This window comes from Castor canadensis, chromosome 16 (genome assembly GCF_047511655.1).
Source record: "Castor canadensis chromosome 16, mCasCan1.hap1v2, whole genome shotgun sequence".
Taxonomy (NCBI): Eukaryota; Metazoa; Chordata; class Mammalia; order Rodentia; family Castoridae; genus Castor; species Castor canadensis.
Genome location: NC_133401.1, coordinates 9,035,586 through 9,052,240, shown reverse-complemented (window position 1 = coordinate 9,052,240; position 16,655 = coordinate 9,035,586). Strand labels below are relative to the sequence as shown.

The following is a 16,655-nucleotide window of genomic DNA, read 5'->3' as shown; positions in this document are numbered from 1 at the left end:
CTGAATGCTGAGATCAGAGGGGTGCACTGGCAACTTTTTTCAAAAGATTTTTATTGAGATTTTATGAGACTGAGATTTTATATGAGAGTACAGATTTCACATGGAGTTCTAAGATGTACTACATCTTACCTAGCTTGGTAAGGGGTTACATTGGGCACAACAATTCTACCATAATATCATAACCAAGATATTGACAGTGATACAATCTACTGGTTTTATTCAGATTTTCTATACTCATTTGTGTGTGTGCATGTGCTCTGTTCCACACAAGTACATTGAATGTACGCTTGTATATTCACATCAAGATATGAACGGGGTGCCAGGTGTGGTGGCTCACACCTTTAATCCTAGCCATTTGGAAGGCTGAGATCAGGAGGATCGCAGTTGAAGGTCAGCCCAGGAAAAAAGTTCAAGACACCCAATCTTAACAAGTGCCTGTCATCCCAGCTACACAGGGAAGCACAAATGGAAGGACCGTGGTTCAGGTGAGACCCAACATAAAGCAAGACCCTATCTGAAAGATAGCCAAAGCAAAAGGGATTGGCAGAGTGGCTCGAATGGTAGAGTGCCTGCCCAGCAAGTGGGAGGTCCCGAGTTCAGTACCACAGAATAGCTAGCTCCCTTGCCGAAAAGAGCCTCGTGTTGCTTTTTATAACTACACCACCTCCTTCTGATCTGGCTTCCTAACCACAGACAACCAGCAATCTGTCCTCCATTTCAGTAATTTTGCCATTTAGAAAATGTATGTAAATGGAGGTGCACTGTACATACCCACTTCAGATTGGTGCTCCTCACTCAGCACCCTCTCCTAGCAGCTCTACCAAACTGCTGTGCTCTCTTTCACGGCTGAGGAACGTGCACAGTATGGACGCGCCACGGTTTACTTAACACCTCGCCTCCTGCAGGATGCTTGGGCTGTTTCCAGTTTGGAGCTAGGAACAAAGCTTCTATGCACAATGGCGTACAGGTTTTTATGTGACCCTAAGTCTCATCTGTCTGGGATCAATAAATGCCTGAAAGTGCACTGGCAGGGTCAGAGGAGAAATGTAGGTTTAGTTTTTAAGAAAGTGCCCATCTGCTTTCTAGAGTTGGCCATGCCATTTTACAATCCCACGGACAGTGTTTGAGGGATCCAGGCTCTCCACATCCTTGCAACTAGCAATTTAGATTCATTCATTTAACCAATATTTACTGGGCATGGTGGTACATGCCTGTAATTCCAGCTACTTAGGAGGACGAGGCAGAATAATCACAGTTCCAGGCCAGTCCAAACAAAGTTAGCATGAGATTCTATCTGGAAAACAAACTAAAAGCAAAAGGGCTGGGATGTGGCTCAAGGGGCAGAGCACTTGCCTAGCAAGCACTAAGGCCCTGAGTTCAATCCACAGTACTGCAAAAAGAGCACTAACCCTCCCTCCCAAAGATTTACCAAGTAGCTGCTGTGTGTTCTAGAGCTGGGATACAACAATGAACAAGACAGAATTCACATTACCCAATGGGAGCTCACAGGCTGAAGGGGCTAGGGAGACAACACTCCAATCACAGATAAGCTGTGCTAAGTGCTGTGGAGAAAATAAGCAGGGTGCGGTGACAAGGAGGGAATGTGCTGGCAGCAGGCACAGCAGAGTGATTATGGAGCCAGACAGCCTGGGCTCGAATCCTGGCTCCATCTCTTCTACCTGTGTGGTTCAGGCAAGGGACCTGACTTATCTGTGCCTTGTTCTCCCCAGTGTAAAACAAACTAAAAAATGGATGGTACCTACCTCCCAGGGGAGTTGGATGGATGAAATGTCATTGCCCATAACACACTGGTGGCAAGGGCCTGGCCTGGATGGGGGCCATCTGTTCAAGGGGCCCTGCTAGTCTCTCAGCCACTCCTGTGACTCTGTGAATCTACAGCTGAGCTAAGAGGTATCATAACACAGCCAAGTCCTCTGAAGGGAAACTCCTTGTGTGGCATCTGAGCCCACCCAGCTCTGAGTGGGCAAGGCCTTCTCTTACCCAGCAGCACACAGCAGCCACTCAAGCAGAAAAGACACCGCGGCATGGGTCCATGGTGTCTCTCCACGCCAGTCCTAGGCTAGGCTCATGTGGACCCTTGCTGAGGGGCAGAGGCACAGATCCTCCCGAAACTCTGGACCCACTAAGGACTTATTTCCCATTTTGTGCTCAGGAGACAAAGATATTCTGGAAACTCCCCTCCCAGGGCCTGGTCCACAAGAGGGAACTGAGAGAAGAATCTCAGTTGGCATCTTACAGAAGTGGGGGGAACGGGGAGGAGGTAGGCGGCTAGCAGCTTGGGTCTGGGAGGAAACGAGGCCATCTTTGCAGAGAGTAGGCTGGGGTCCCATCTGAGTCACTGGAGCCCAGAGCTCTTCTGAGAGACCAGGCTGCTGTGACCTGTTTTGTGGGCCTCACGGAGACTGAGGTGGACCAGAAAGCTGTTTTCTTCCTAGGACTGGTAAGCCTAGAACCAGGGAACCTTTTATTTACAGCAACCTCCTTTCAACCCCGGAGGCCAGTGGCCAGATGACAGCACAAAGCTTCAGGTGCTGCACGGGGGCAGGGCTGGAGTGTCTGACCCAGAGCCTGGCGTGGAACCATCAGGAAAGTACAGCCTGTCCTGGGGGAGGAAGGGTGCTGTGTGCCTTGAAAGTGCACACAGTTCAAAATGAAACTGTGTCACTTCTTTCCTTACAACCTGCCAGGGCCTGTGGGAGGAATGTCCAAATCTCCCACCATGGCTCACCAGGCTAGTGTGGCTGACCTTGTAACCCTGCTGTCCTTCCCTTCCCTCATGCTGTGTGGGTCACACTGACCGATCTGTTGGCCTCTCCAACACACCTCAGGGCCTTTGCATGGGCTATTCTTGCCACCATAAACGCCTGGCACCTCCAACCTGGCCCTGTTCACCCTTCAAGTCCAGGCTTGCAGGTTGCTTCCACAGAAAAGCCTCCTCAGATCCTCTTGTCTCCACTCCAGACTGGAAGATCCCCACCTCCTACTCTCTCCAGGCATGCTGCGCTTTTTCTTTATGGTTTAATCACTGCATGTAAATGGTGTGGCTACTTGAGTGATTTCTTGGTGCCTACCTTCCGCTAGGTGGTGAGGGCCGTGAAGGCAGAATACGATAATGCTAGTTTTACTTCTGACAACAGCTCACGTTATTAGACACTCAGAGTTCTGCAGCATCATCTCACTAGGACAGCTCTCGCACGCCAATACTACAATGATTCCCATTCTACAGATGCAGATAGCACGTCAGGCCTGCCCACGGCGCCAGCCACTCAGTGAATGGGTAGGTTGGGAGGCACTTAGATGTCTGGGTTACATTTCCAATGTCCCTTTCCCCTAAGCCCACTGGGGATAGGAGGCCAGGTGTGCAGAACATGTTTCTGCCACACTCTGGGGTGAGGGCCTCTCCCAAGCCCAGAAGGCCTTAACTGAACACATTTGAACTGCACAGTTACTGCCTATCAGGCGTGGCCTGAGTACTAACAAGACAGCAACAGACAAGCCATGTAGGCTGCAGGGTCACACAAATCTGCTAGGGAGGGGCTGCAGAGCCCCTTCTCTTTGGCTCTGTTTTTGCCAATGATTTGACCCTCCCATGGCAGGACCTGGCTGTCATTTCTGAGCCCTCACCTACCTGGCATCAAGGGCCCCTGTTTTCTTGATCTCCTCCATTCCTCTGCTCCTCCCTCAATAAAAGCTGCCTTCCTGGGCTCTATCTGCACCCCTCTTCTGGGAGCGCCCATAGCTCCGTCTTAGCTGAGGATCCCTTGTGTCCTTTGCCCACCTTGGCCTCTCCACTCTGTCTACCCTTCTAGCTGTGTAGCAGGCACTTGATGCTGAGCAGACCAAAGCTGAGCTCCTGTTTCTCACAATGCCTCCTGCAGTAGCTTGCCAGTTCCCACCCTGGCCTCCTTAACTATGTAGGCCCTTTGCATTCACCTCGTGGTGACCTTGGGTCATTGGAGGCCCTTCTCTTTCTCTCATCTCCACATCCAGGTCAGCAATACTTACTGCTGGATCACCTTCAAGATATAATTACACCCCCAGCTCCCACTCCTGCTTAGACCTTGGACCACAGAAGGAGTGCCTGCCCACTTTCCTCAGCTGGGGGACTCTCTTAACATGTGGGCAAAAACAAACCCCTTCTCTGATCAGAACCCATCCACTGGCCATCTAGGGAAAGGCCCAGAGCCTCTCATGGGCCTGTGACCTCATCTCCACCTGTCTTCTCTTTATTTTAGCTACTGAGGTGGGTGTGTAATGGCATCTCACTGTGATGATCACCTCACCATTCCATAATGATGATTAAGGATGGTGAGGTATGCGCTTTAGGTAATAATCAAGATAACAACAATAAATAACATTGACAAAGCATTGTTCTATATGCCAGGTACTAGCTAAGTGCTGTATACAGCTGCATGGTCTCCTTCCCCAACTTCTTGGGCCAATTCTGAACAATTGCATTTTAGAAAGGCAATCTAGCAGGCAGGGTCTGGTGGCACTGGTGGTCTGCCCCACTGGCATTTCTGCAGTGGCAATGTATGTGTGCTTGTATCCCTGTTCACCTGGACTGTGGCTGGATACAATGACCTTGAGTGCCACAACCACTTTACCAGTTAGGTAGGATTCGCTCCCCTATTTTACAGCGGGAGAAACTCAGGCACAGGAAGGTTTGGCCATAGACACACAGGTAAAAGTGGAGGGCTGAGACTGCAACCATTCCAAAGCCATCTTCATGACTGTCTACACTGGTACTCAGGGTGGCTGACAGGAAATACAGCAGTCCCTCCTTGTCTGTGGACATACCATCCCAAGACTCCTGGGGGATGTCTGAAACCATACATAGCTAGTACTGAGCCCTATACATACTGTTTTTTTTTCTTTTTTTTTCCTCTCTTTTTTTTTTTTTTTTTGAGGAAGGTCTCACTATGTAGCCCAGGCTAGCCTCAAACGCTTAATTCTCCAGCCTCAGTTTCTCAAGTGCTGGGATATAGGTGTATACCACCTTGCCTGGCTCCTTAGGCTCTTCCTATACAGACCTAGCTGTGATAAAGTTTAACTTATAAATTAGGCACAGGAGGAGATAACAACAACTATTAATAAGATAGAATAATGGTAACAATTTACTGTAATAAAATTAATTTAAAACTTAATGTTTATTTCTGGACTTTTCCATGTACTATTTTGGACCACAGGTGACTAAAACCTCAGAAGAAGCTGGACATGTAGCTCAGTGGTATGGCACTTGCCCAGCATGTTCAAAACCCAGCACCATAAAACAAAAAACCCTGAAACTAAAAGGGGACTACTGACAATCAATGTTAAATGAATGGATGAGTGAGTGGGATTAAGCCTGGGAAGAGAGAACTCAAACTCACCACTAGTTATAGCTCTCAGTAGGAAGGTCAACCATCACTGAGCTAACTATTTATGTGTAACTAACCTAATTATTGTTGGATACAAGATCTACTCAAATATAAAGCAAGATTTTTCCCAAAAATCTATCTCAGAAATAATAGTTGTCTTTCAAATTATTTTATTTTGAACAAAGTGCTCTTTGGGAAAGATCATTTAAAAACTTAAATGATGCTAGTTTTGGCACCAATATAAAAGGAGGTAGTAATTATTTCCAAGAATCCCAAGTGATATAAGTAACTATAAACAGGCCCTTTAAAGATTCCCTTCAAAAGCAAGATGGGGACAAATGATTGTAAGCAATGCTGAATTTAGACAAAATATTTGAAGTGGAAGTCTTACGGAACACTTAATTTAGAATTTCTTTCTTTCTCTCTTTTTGGCAGTACTGAGGTTTGAACTCAGGGCCTCATACTTGCTATTCAGGCATTTTATCATTTGAGCCACTCTGTCAGCCTTTTTTTTTTGCCACAGCTGGCCTGGACCATGATCCTGCTATCTGTGCTTCCCCTCAAAGCTGGAATAATAGGCATAAACCACCATGTCTAGTCACTGGTTGAGATGGGTGTCTTGAACTTTTTGCCCGGGCTAGTGATCTTCCCTATTTCCACCTCCCAAGTAGCTAGGTTACAGGATTGAGCCACTCTGCCCAGCCCCCAGAATTTTAAAAATTAGAAAAAAAAAAGGGTGAGTGTATAGGGTAATACTGAAATCTGCCTTGGTGTGAAGTGCCTCTGTGTGGGATGAACTTGTGTGTGGGGAAATTTAACTTTCCTAAATCATCATTATTCATATTGTAATGATTAGTCTGAGTGAATCAAAAACAAGAGTTTAATGTAGCTACTTTTACAGGTTTACACTTACTCAGCCATGTATCCGTTTTCAGTAACTATTCTTAAAAAACATCAATTTATACATATGTGTCTTTTTAAAATACAACACAGTAAGTTAGTGGCTAAAAGACAATTGAAAAATTCTACTGATGTATGACTGGGCTCTTCAGGGATGAGATACAGTTCGCAGTGACAACACAGTATGCAAATTCAACAAGTGCTACATCACAAACACTCCAGATGGATGTGCAGACAATGCATTCTGAGAATATGTGTAGACGTCTCAAAAAGTGACTCTAGTGATGATCTGGAGGCCTGTGAAGAGTGAATAACATAGCTGTATGATGGGTTGGGGAATATAAATGAGCAACATTTTCAATTTAACTTTTTTTTTTCTTTTGCAATGCTAGGGATGGAACCCAAGGCCTTGTGCATGCTAGGCAAGTGCTCTGTCACTGAGCTATGCCCCTAGCCCCTGAATTTAACATTTTTGATTTTAGGATTCTAAATGTCTTATAAAATTAATAAATTAAAAATTACAAGTATACACAGTTGATTATGTCATCTATATCCTTAACATTTCAAGTGGGTTCCAAGGCTGTAATTTTTTAATCTTCTCTTTGTTTCTTGGATACAACAGTATTTTTCTTTAGAGCAAGTATTTTTAAAAAGTCTGGAAGAGGGCCAGGAGTGGTGGTTCATGACTGCAATCCCAGCTATTTGAGAGGTGGACTGGGGGGGAGCATGGTTCAAGGACAACCAGGGCAAAAGTTAGCAAGACCCTATTCTCAACCAAGAAGCTGGGTGTGGTGTGATGGTGCACACCTGTGATCTCATATGTTCAGGACGCATAGGTAGGAGGATCTTGGTTCAGACCCAGCAAAAAATGTGAGACCCTATCTGAAAAATAAACAAGTTTATTTCTTAGCAGAATTGAAAATAAAAAAGTTGTAGACTGAGGATGTGGCTCAAGTAGCAGAAAGCCTGCCTGCTGGGAGTTCAATCCCCAGCACTGCTCCAGAAAAGAAAAGAAAAAAGATCTGGAAGATACATGCCTGCTTGCCAAAATGATTACCTTGAGGTATTCTAGGTACTTTGATTTCTTTTTTGTAAACAACAAGAAAGTATAACTTTGATAATCAGAATTACAGACAATATAGCTTTATAATGTGAAATTCAATCAAGGACACGACAAAGTAGTAGTTTTCACCCTTGATCACATACTGGAATCACTTGGGGGAAGGGCCTTTAACACAGAAAACAAAAAAAGTCCAAGGCCTAGTCCCCTCAGTAATTCTAACTGAATTGGTCTGGGTGGAGCCCAGACCTTGGGGTTTACAAAGCTCCTCACAGGAGGCACTCAGCATTTGTTGAAAGAATGACTGAGCTTATATCATTCATAGAATTCTAATGTGCAGCAAGGATGAGACTTGTTAGTAAAGCAAAATTTTCCAAATCATATTGCAGAACATGTTACTACATGTCTTCAACAATAAATTGACTCCATAACCACAGAAGCAGGTTTCTTTCCTGTAGGATTTCTCAAGGCCTGAGAAATAAATGATTTCACCTGGTTAAAAAAACCTTGCTGATCAATAAACAGGATGATGTAGCAGGATCATGCAAATGTGCTGCATGACTGCACGTGTGTGTGGTCAGCGTTCCTTCTTTGGAGTAACCATGCTGCTAGCAAGCTCTGTCCACTCTACATCCAAGCCATACCCAGAACCTGCCTGCTCTTCCCTGTCCCCTCTCCTTGTGCTGACCCTGCCCTCCGCCTCTCTGAGGTAGACCACAGCAGCAACCTGCTCCCTGCGTGGCCACCCACACAGGCTAGCAGGAGGTCCTTAGAGCATCCAGGGTTTGAAAATGCTTCAGCTTCCACTGTTGAGACAGTCTACAACATCCCTGTTGCCACCCTGTACTGTGGAGGAGGCCTGTGTAAGGTGAAGGCAACACCACAGACAGCAGAGCAGTGGGCAAGATGAACCTGAGGGTTCCACTCCATTGCCCGCTGCTCTGTCACCAGCTTAGAAGGTGACAGAAAACCCTAGCCCTTGGCTTTGGGAACATGTACATTTCCCGACTATAGACTGATGCAAATGGGGCTTTGTATTTGTGGCCAGATGCATTCAAACTTCATGTAATACTCTCCATTACACGAGACCAACTATGCAATTATGTGTGTATTTCCTTCTTTTTCCTATTTATTGTCTGTTTCTTTTCTAGAATGTCAGCCCCCGAGAACACAGATTTTTGTAGGGCTTGTCTGCTGCTCTGTTCCTACCAAAGAGCAGGAACTGAGCATTTGCTGAAGGAATGACTGAGCCCATTTAATTATGTCAAAAGCTCCAAAAATAAGTGTCACAAATACCAGATTTCTCCCCATGGCATCCAGACTCTGTGTGGTCTGTCCCCACCTACCTCTCCCCAACTAGTGCCTTTCTTCCGGTATCTTCAAAAGTCAAGTGCATTGCCATATCCAGAACTCCACCAATGCTGTTCCTGCTACTGGAAACCCTCTCCCACCCCCACTCAGATAAGGTCTATTTGTCCTTCGGGTCTCCTCCCAAATGTCAAGACCTCTGATGGACGTCTTCCGATCTCTCCTAACATGTTAGGATCTCTGATATATTCGCACAGGCTGGACTTCTGGACTTCTCAGTCAGGCCACCTGGCGCAGCTGTAATTACACGATGCTTGCTGTAATTACTCACGTTCTGCTTCCCCCACTGAACTGTGAGCGCCAGAAAGGAGCTCCAGAGTGCTGAGAAGCCTGGCACAGGGTAAGCAGGTGCTGAGTAAACACAACACCAGCGTACTGTGGCCACAATACTGCCGCTCACTGAATACCTCACATCTCCAGCACCCTTGGATCTGGGCAGGGCCATGAGACTAGTTTCAGGTTCTTGTGGAGCTAACGTGTTGCTCCTGGGCCTGGTGTCTAAGTCTGGCTGTCCTTAGACTTCCAGTTCTCTTCTTCTGCCTGCTGTGGTATCCTGAAGGGTGTGTACCTCGCTGGAAAGCTTCAAGACAGGGGAGCCCTGCGGAGTACAAAGTCAAGCCCCCCACCTGACCTGTCATATGTCATGAGTAAGAAATGGACATTGGTTGTGCCCATCCTCTAGGATTTCAGAATTAATTTCTTGGCATAGCAGGATCTCATCCATCACAGGCATTCAGAGAATGAATAAAGGCATCTTGAGGCAGAGACACTGTGTTCAGACTATGTGGCCGGAAACAGGATAATGGCCTCCAGCTGCCAGGTGAACCACAGCAAAAGGACTGGGGGAGGCAGAACATCAGCCCCCTGGGAAGTGCCATGTTCACTTCCTGTTGGTGTGGATGAAAGGACCTAGAGCCTCCAATGCTTTCAGACAGCACTGGCCTCCATGCAGCTCTCATCAAACATGCCTCCTTAGGGATCACAGCCAAGCCCCTGTCCCTGGGGAAGGGAGAGGAGGCTGCTCAGAAGCCAGTGACACCCTGGAAAGCCCTATTAGTTGGAGAATGCTAAAACAGAAAGGCTGCATGAAGGGCCTGGGCTAATTCATGCTGACAACCTTCCCACGGAATCACCCACTGGGGCTCTGCCCTCCCAGCTCCATCCTGGAGAATAAATCACACTGTCAGCTCTAATTTGGAACTTGGCTGACGGCTGAGCAGAGCATCCATGCGTTCTGGCCACAGAGGTCAAGGGCAGTCCCCACTCTCAAGGCCAATGCTGAAAGGCCTGGGGACAACATGAGAAATGGGACTGGGAGGCCAAAAGCTGTGGGTTTCTGATAAACACCAAATTTCGCAATTTCCCCCTAGAAAATTCCTAGCCTGGTCTTACCTGCAAAAGCCGGGTTCTCTGAACTCAGTCCGCTATGTGCAGGTACCACACCACCTTGGGAATGGGCGCAGACAGTACATGTTTGGGGAGTTAATGTCACGAGGGCAGCAGCTGGTGCCTATCGCCTTCTACGCTGGGGGCTAAGCTGCCTCACTCTGACACACATCGAGGGCTAATAAGTGGAAGCCGCTGCTACTACCATGTCATCATCACCACTGTCATCACCACTAGGTAACAGCATCATTTACTAAGTGACTGCTTTGTGCCAAGCACTGTCATTTACCTGCAGAGCTCTGCAACAGACTCTACTGCAGAGTCACTGGGAAGCCTATGCCCAGTGACTGCTGGCTGGTTGCATGGGGAGAAAGCCATGTCCACGCACTTCATTTCACAGAGAATGCAAATTTAGAAAGCGGAGCTATGGTGCAAGAGTTTAACTGAGAAAAGAGGAGATGGAAAACCAAGTGTGGAGATGCAAACCTGTAATCCCAGTTACTCTGAAGGCAGAGGTAGGAGGTTTGAGGTCCAAGGCCAGCTTGAACAAAAGCACAGACCCTCTATGGAAAAAAAAAAAAACAACAAACCAAAACTAAACTAAAAGCGAAGGGGCTGGGGGGCATGGCTGACGCGATACAGTGCATGTCTAGTAAGTATGAGGCCTTGAGTTCAAATTCTAGTCCTGCCAAAAAAAAAAAACCAGGGAAAAGGTGGAGAGGAAGGTGAAATTGCTCTTTTGTGAATCCCCGTTCCTTCTTTGAGGCCTAAAAGTTGCTTCCAGGAGCCCTAAAAGTTGCCCCCCAGGCTGAGCTGGGCACCTCTGGGCTGTCCTGTCTGAAAGCTGGCCTCCCTTGGTGGACAGGAGCCCCATGAGTGCAAGGCCCATCCAGCCACGAGGCTGACTTGGCTACTCTGTGTCCCCTCACTAAGAGAAAGCAGAGGTCATAGTAAATGTGCACTGAACCAATCAGCAGAATGCCAGTGACGGGCACAGCCACCTTCTGGGGAGATGATTAAAAGTGCAGGTGCCCTTTGTTTGGAAAAGGGAAGCCAGGAGCATTTTCTCAGTCATTTGTAAGCCCTGGAGGGACTGAAGGAAGATGTATGGCTGTCGGTGCTCACTGGGCCTGGCCTAGGACCAGCAGGAGGGAGTTTTACAGATGGAAATGATTCACAAGAAAGCACTTTAGCAATCACAACTTATTTCTCTCTTGCTGAAAGAATTTAAGCCAAGGCCAGACGGCCAACAGCCTGGAACCCCTGGACCTCCTAAGGGGCAGCACAGTGTAATGGCTAAGAGGGAGTGCTCTGAAGGCAGGCTGCAAGGTTCCCACCCAGGGCATCTGCTCTGTAAGCAGCATCGCCACCTGCACTTCAGTTGCCATATTATTACTATGGGGATATCACATTGGTGACGTCACAGGGTGGCTGTAAGGCCTGAGTGAGATCGTGCACATAAAGTGCTTACAGCAGGGCTTGGCACAGAGTCAGCACCCATTAATGTCAATTATTACTGCTTTTCTTCCCCTGTGGAGCCAGACACTGCTGCCTCACCCATCTGACACGCTCCATTCCCTTTCGCTCTGGCCTTCTCCTCTGGAAAGGCTGAACACTCAATGAGATTTCCCATCTTCCTTGAGAAGGGGAAGCTATGCAACACATTTCTGGCCAATGAGACTGAAGTGGAATTTTCTGGGAGATTCTGGGAGTGTGTATGTGACCCCAGACTGAAACATACCTGTCACTACAGTTGATCCTTCCTGCTTTGTGCTGCCTGGAGCTGCAGCAGCATCTTGTAACCATAAGGGAAAAGGCCAAGAGAAACAATGAGCATTCCTGGCCGATGTGCCCACTGTTACATAAAGGCTCAGGCACCTACCCCGGTTATCAGTTATTGTTTGCCACCCTCAGTTAAGGCCCACAGTGGGGAACTCCAGCACTACAGGAAAGAGTGGAGGCTGGAGCCAACCCATGATGAGTCATTCTGTTCCACCCTTCCTTTCCAGCTGCAGCTACAGCCCATCTGTATAAGCACTTGCTAGGTAATTCCTTTTATGTTAATTCACTTTTAAACTTACACACACACACTTTTTTTGGGGGGAAGCAGTACTGAGGTTTGAACTGAGGGCCTCCCACATGCTAGGCAGCAGCACTACAGCTTGAACCGAACCCCTAGCTCTTTAGTTTTAGTTTGTTTTTAGAGAGGCCAAGGCCCAGATGCTTTGCCTGGCTGGCTTCAGAGGGTGATCCTCCTACCTCTGCCTCCCAAAAAGCTTGGATTATAGAAGCATACCACCACACCTAGCCCTTAAACATATATTTTTAAAAAGAAATGTCTATCACTACTGAAAATGAAAAACTGGTATCCTTTTGCTACAAAGAAAAGGCAACTAAAATAAATACAATAAAAACAAAATGCATGCAGAGGTGACCAGTAGTCACTCATGTACCACTGAAATTAATTGATGTAGCATGATTTGAAAAGCATTGGCTTTTCAATGCACTAGTGAAAAGCCCTTCTCTTCTGTACTAGGGGAAAAATATCACAAGATCTGACAATATCCAGCATTTCCATGGGGTAACAATGAGGACAGTTGAGCAGGCTGCCCTTTGGGGAAGGAACACACTTTCCTTCTCGCCACAATTCCAGAAACACTGTTCTGAAGTGAAGTGGTCTGTCTGGGATTTCCCAGCTGGCCTGTGGAAGAATTAGGTCAGGCACCACCTTATTTCCTCCTCTACTTGGGGGCAGGGGACGGAGAAGCCCTTCCTGATCACCTATCTAAAATTCCCTTCATGACTTCTTGCCCCCTTCCCTTTCTTCCTCCCTCTGTTCCCAACCTCTCACCCCCTCTTTTTTGAGACAAGGTCTCCCTATGTAGCTCAGGCTGGCCTTGAACTTGTTATCTTTCTGCCTCCACCACCTGAGTGCTGGGATTACAGTTGAGAATCACTCCACTCATCCCCTTCCCTCTTTTTTCATCGCTACACACTTCTACAGTACTCATCCTTTATCATTTATGCTACATTCATTTCCTATCTGTTTTATGCTTGGTAGAATACTAGTTCCCTTGGGGAAAAGATTTTGCTTGTTCTATTCATTTCTGAATCCCCACTGCTTAGACACTAACGTAGGTGTTCTAATGTCAAATATGCATTTGAATGAGCAAAGGAAACCTCCTCTCCTTCTAGTTCCCTCAGACTCTGGTTACCTTAGGGAAATTGCCAGTTCTGCAGTTTGAGAGGCAATGCTAGGAATTCATTGGGAATTTGGGACTTTTACCACATTAAAAAGGGATGTGCTAGATTAAAGCCTATCTATGAGTCCATACAAGATAAATTAATAACTGAATAAAGAAAGAAATGAGGGTAAAGGGACATGTCTTCCCTAGAAGAATTCCAGTTAATAAACAAAGAAGAAATGAGGGCTGTTCAAAAGTCACCATCAGGAAGCTAGCTGAAAACTACTGTAGGCAACATCCATCCAGCAATGGAAGCTAAACTCAGTGCGTGGAAGTGTGAGGAGAACCAGGATGTTGGCAGAGTCTCAAAGTATCTCCCTCAAGGTAATCTGTTAGTTACTTATAAGGGAAAAACAGTAACTTCACAGTAGAGACACCCTGCAGAAACCCTCTAACCAAGTGACTCAGGTGACCACCACACCATAAAAATATGCATGAAGCCAGGTGCTGGCTCCTAGTCAGGAGGCAGAGATCAGGAGGATTATGGTTCAAAGCCAGTCCAGGTGAATAGTTCTCGAAACCCTACTTTGAAAAAACCTTTCACAAAAAAGGGCTGGTAGAGTGGCTCAAAGTATACCAAAGCAAAACAAAAGAATCCATGAACATCAGGAACCTCCAGTATGATGTCCTGAGGAGGAGACATCATCTCTGTGGTGTTCTTCCAAACAGTTAATAACCTCAGTGAGACAAGAGAAAACATCAGACAAACTAGAATCAGATACTATACAAAATAACAGAGCAGTCCTCTTCCAAAGGTCATGAAGACAAGGAAATACAGGAAAGACAGAGAAATTGTTACAGGTTGGAGGAGATTAAGGCGACATGACAACTAAGTGCTCCGAGGAATCCTAGATAGGATCTTGGAACAGACAAGGGACATCACAGAAGAAAAACTAGTAAAATCTGATCAAAGTCTGCAATTTAGTTAATAATACAGGACCAGTGCTAATTTCCTGGTTTTGATCATTGTGCTACAGTGATATAAGGTAACTTTAGAAGAAGCTGGGGGAAGGGTAGATATATGAATTCTGCAGCATTTTTGAAAACTTTTGTAACTTGATAACTACTTAAAAGTGAAAGCACTAAAGAATTGTGCAGCTGTCTTCAGTGGCTCACATCTGTAATCTTATTTGGGAGGCTGAAATTAGGAGGACTGAAGTTCAAGGTCAGCCCAGGCAAATAGTTTGAAACTCCATCTCAAAAATACCCAGAGCAAAATGGACTTGGAGGTGTGTAGTTCAAGTGGTAGAGCAGCTGCTTTGCAAGCCAAAACCCCTGAGTTTGAACTTCAGTCCCACCAAAAAAAAAAAAAAAAAAGGAATTTTGCTAAGAAGCATATTTTGATGGAAACCTGGCCCCCTAAGACTGTTCCACCAACAAGTTCTAGGTACCTAACAGAGCTGTGCCAGTAAACAGCTTGGGTTTCCATCTGGATTCACTCAGGTCTCACAGCTCTACTAATGGATCTCTGTCAGCGACTCAGACAGTACCACTCCCTGCTCCCAGGCTCTGGATGCCAGAATATTCTGTTTTCCCACCTTCCATAGGTAAGGTCTCTTGGTCCTTCAAGGATCAGACAACACCCTGTTCCCAGCATTCTGTCAACCAAGACTGGCATTCTCATTCAGGAACACCCCCATGACAAAAGAGAAGGAGACGTACCCTGAAACCTTCTTCATTCACTCTGCAAGCTAAGGTAGGAGGATCGTTGAGTTCAGACATAGTGAAACCCTGTGTCAGCAAATAATCTACTTTACTGCTAGAATCCATCTCATAGATTCTAAGATGACGCTCAGTAGCAAAATGCAAACAAACAAAAACACCCCTAAATGTAACATTCAAAACCTATGTATTGCAAGTATTTAACGTAAGTACATATTTTAATTATGTGCAATACTTATGTTGTATTTTTAACCTACACAGAAGCAGCACATTCACACAGTGGAGAGATGAAGCTGTTCTGCATCTCATTTATGGCAGCAGCTTCACAATTGAGTATTTTTGTCTAAACTCAAAGAACCATACACCAGAGTGAAGTTTACTCTATGTAATATTTAAAACTGAATTAGATAGTGAAAAAAAATGAGTACAACACTGATGTATGCTTATGACTAAGAACTCTGAGACATCACTGTCAAGGACAGGGGAAGAAACGCTCCGGCAGCATCAATATGGCACAGCTCTTTTCCTTAAACAGAAAACAAAAGCAAAAGTCATATACACACGAGAAGGGATGGTCCTGAATGGGAAAAAGGTTGGCAGGATGCCTACTCAACGACTGACACTACTGACCTCCAGAGGAGACGTGAGGCCTGGGGGTGAAGGAAAACTTCCATTTTCCCTTTGATACTCTTTTGTATTAGAATTAAAAAAAATAATAATAAAGACTTTTTCGTGTATTAGTTGTAAACAAACATCCATGTGGTACTCACCCTTAGTATGTTCTGGACACTAGCATACCACGAGGGTCCCAGGAGAGCCAATTATGCATCTGCACAGAGAGGGGAAAAAAAAGTCATGTCTATGGTCAAGTGGAGTCTTCTTGCTGTAAGGTCTGTCCACCTCACGAAACCTCTCGTGTTCACTCCCTCCACAAATACTGACTGCACTCCTGCTGTGCACCAGGCACTGAGAAGACACCAGTGGCCAAGACAGTCACTGTCCTCAGAAAGCAGACGTCTTAGTGCCAGAGGAGGACAATGAACAAATACATAATGCAAGGTGAGGGTGCTCAGCACCTTGATGAAACTAAGATGAGAGATAATGACAGGGCTGCTGCTTCATGGGGTGCCAGGCAAGGCCCTTCAAGGAAAGGATAGACACCTGAATAGGTGAGGTCGTAAGGGAAAAGAGCACTCTAGGCCACAGGAATGGCCACTGAGAAGGCCCTGAGGTAGGAGCATGTGGGGAACACTCTGGGAGCAGTGAGCAGAGCAAAATAGCTGGTGTGAGGTGAGTGAGGGTAGGTGGTGGGAGTTGAGGGTGGGAGGTGCAGGACAGATGGAAGACCATTTTAGACACACTTCCTTCATGCAGTTGTGAGCAGAGGAATGACGAGGAATGGCACTTGTCCTGACCTGTAACTCTATAGTGTGAATTTATTTCTGTGAATATTCTGTCTGGCTGCTTATATCTGAATGGATGTTTTATGGATGAATGAACATCTCCAGACTGAGTCTGTGCTGATCACCACCACATTCCAAGTGCCACATAGGCCAGGCCAAGTCAGGAAGATGGGAATGGCTATTTTACAATGCCCCTCACTCCCTGGGTGCCACAGTTCTGTGCTGACTTGCTTCATCTTCCACTAACCCT

The 16,655-nt window shown here is 46.1% G+C and overlaps 1 protein-coding gene across 10 annotated transcripts in view; it reads right to left on the bottom strand.

Moving 5' to 3' along the window:
• Positions 1–16,655, bottom strand: part of Sipa1l3 (signal induced proliferation associated 1 like 3) — a 254,269-nt gene that overhangs the window by 111,900 nt on the left and 125,714 nt on the right. For 9 of the 10 annotated variants that reach the window (XM_074057113.1, XM_074057112.1, XM_074057118.1 and 6 more), the window contains one exon: positions 15,773–15,831. The exons of the other annotated variant lie outside the window; for it this stretch is intronic. The gene's annotated coding sequence lies outside the window, so the exon portion shown is untranslated. The remainder of the gene's footprint in view (positions 1–15,772; positions 15,832–16,655) is intronic. 10 annotated transcript variants of the gene reach the window in all.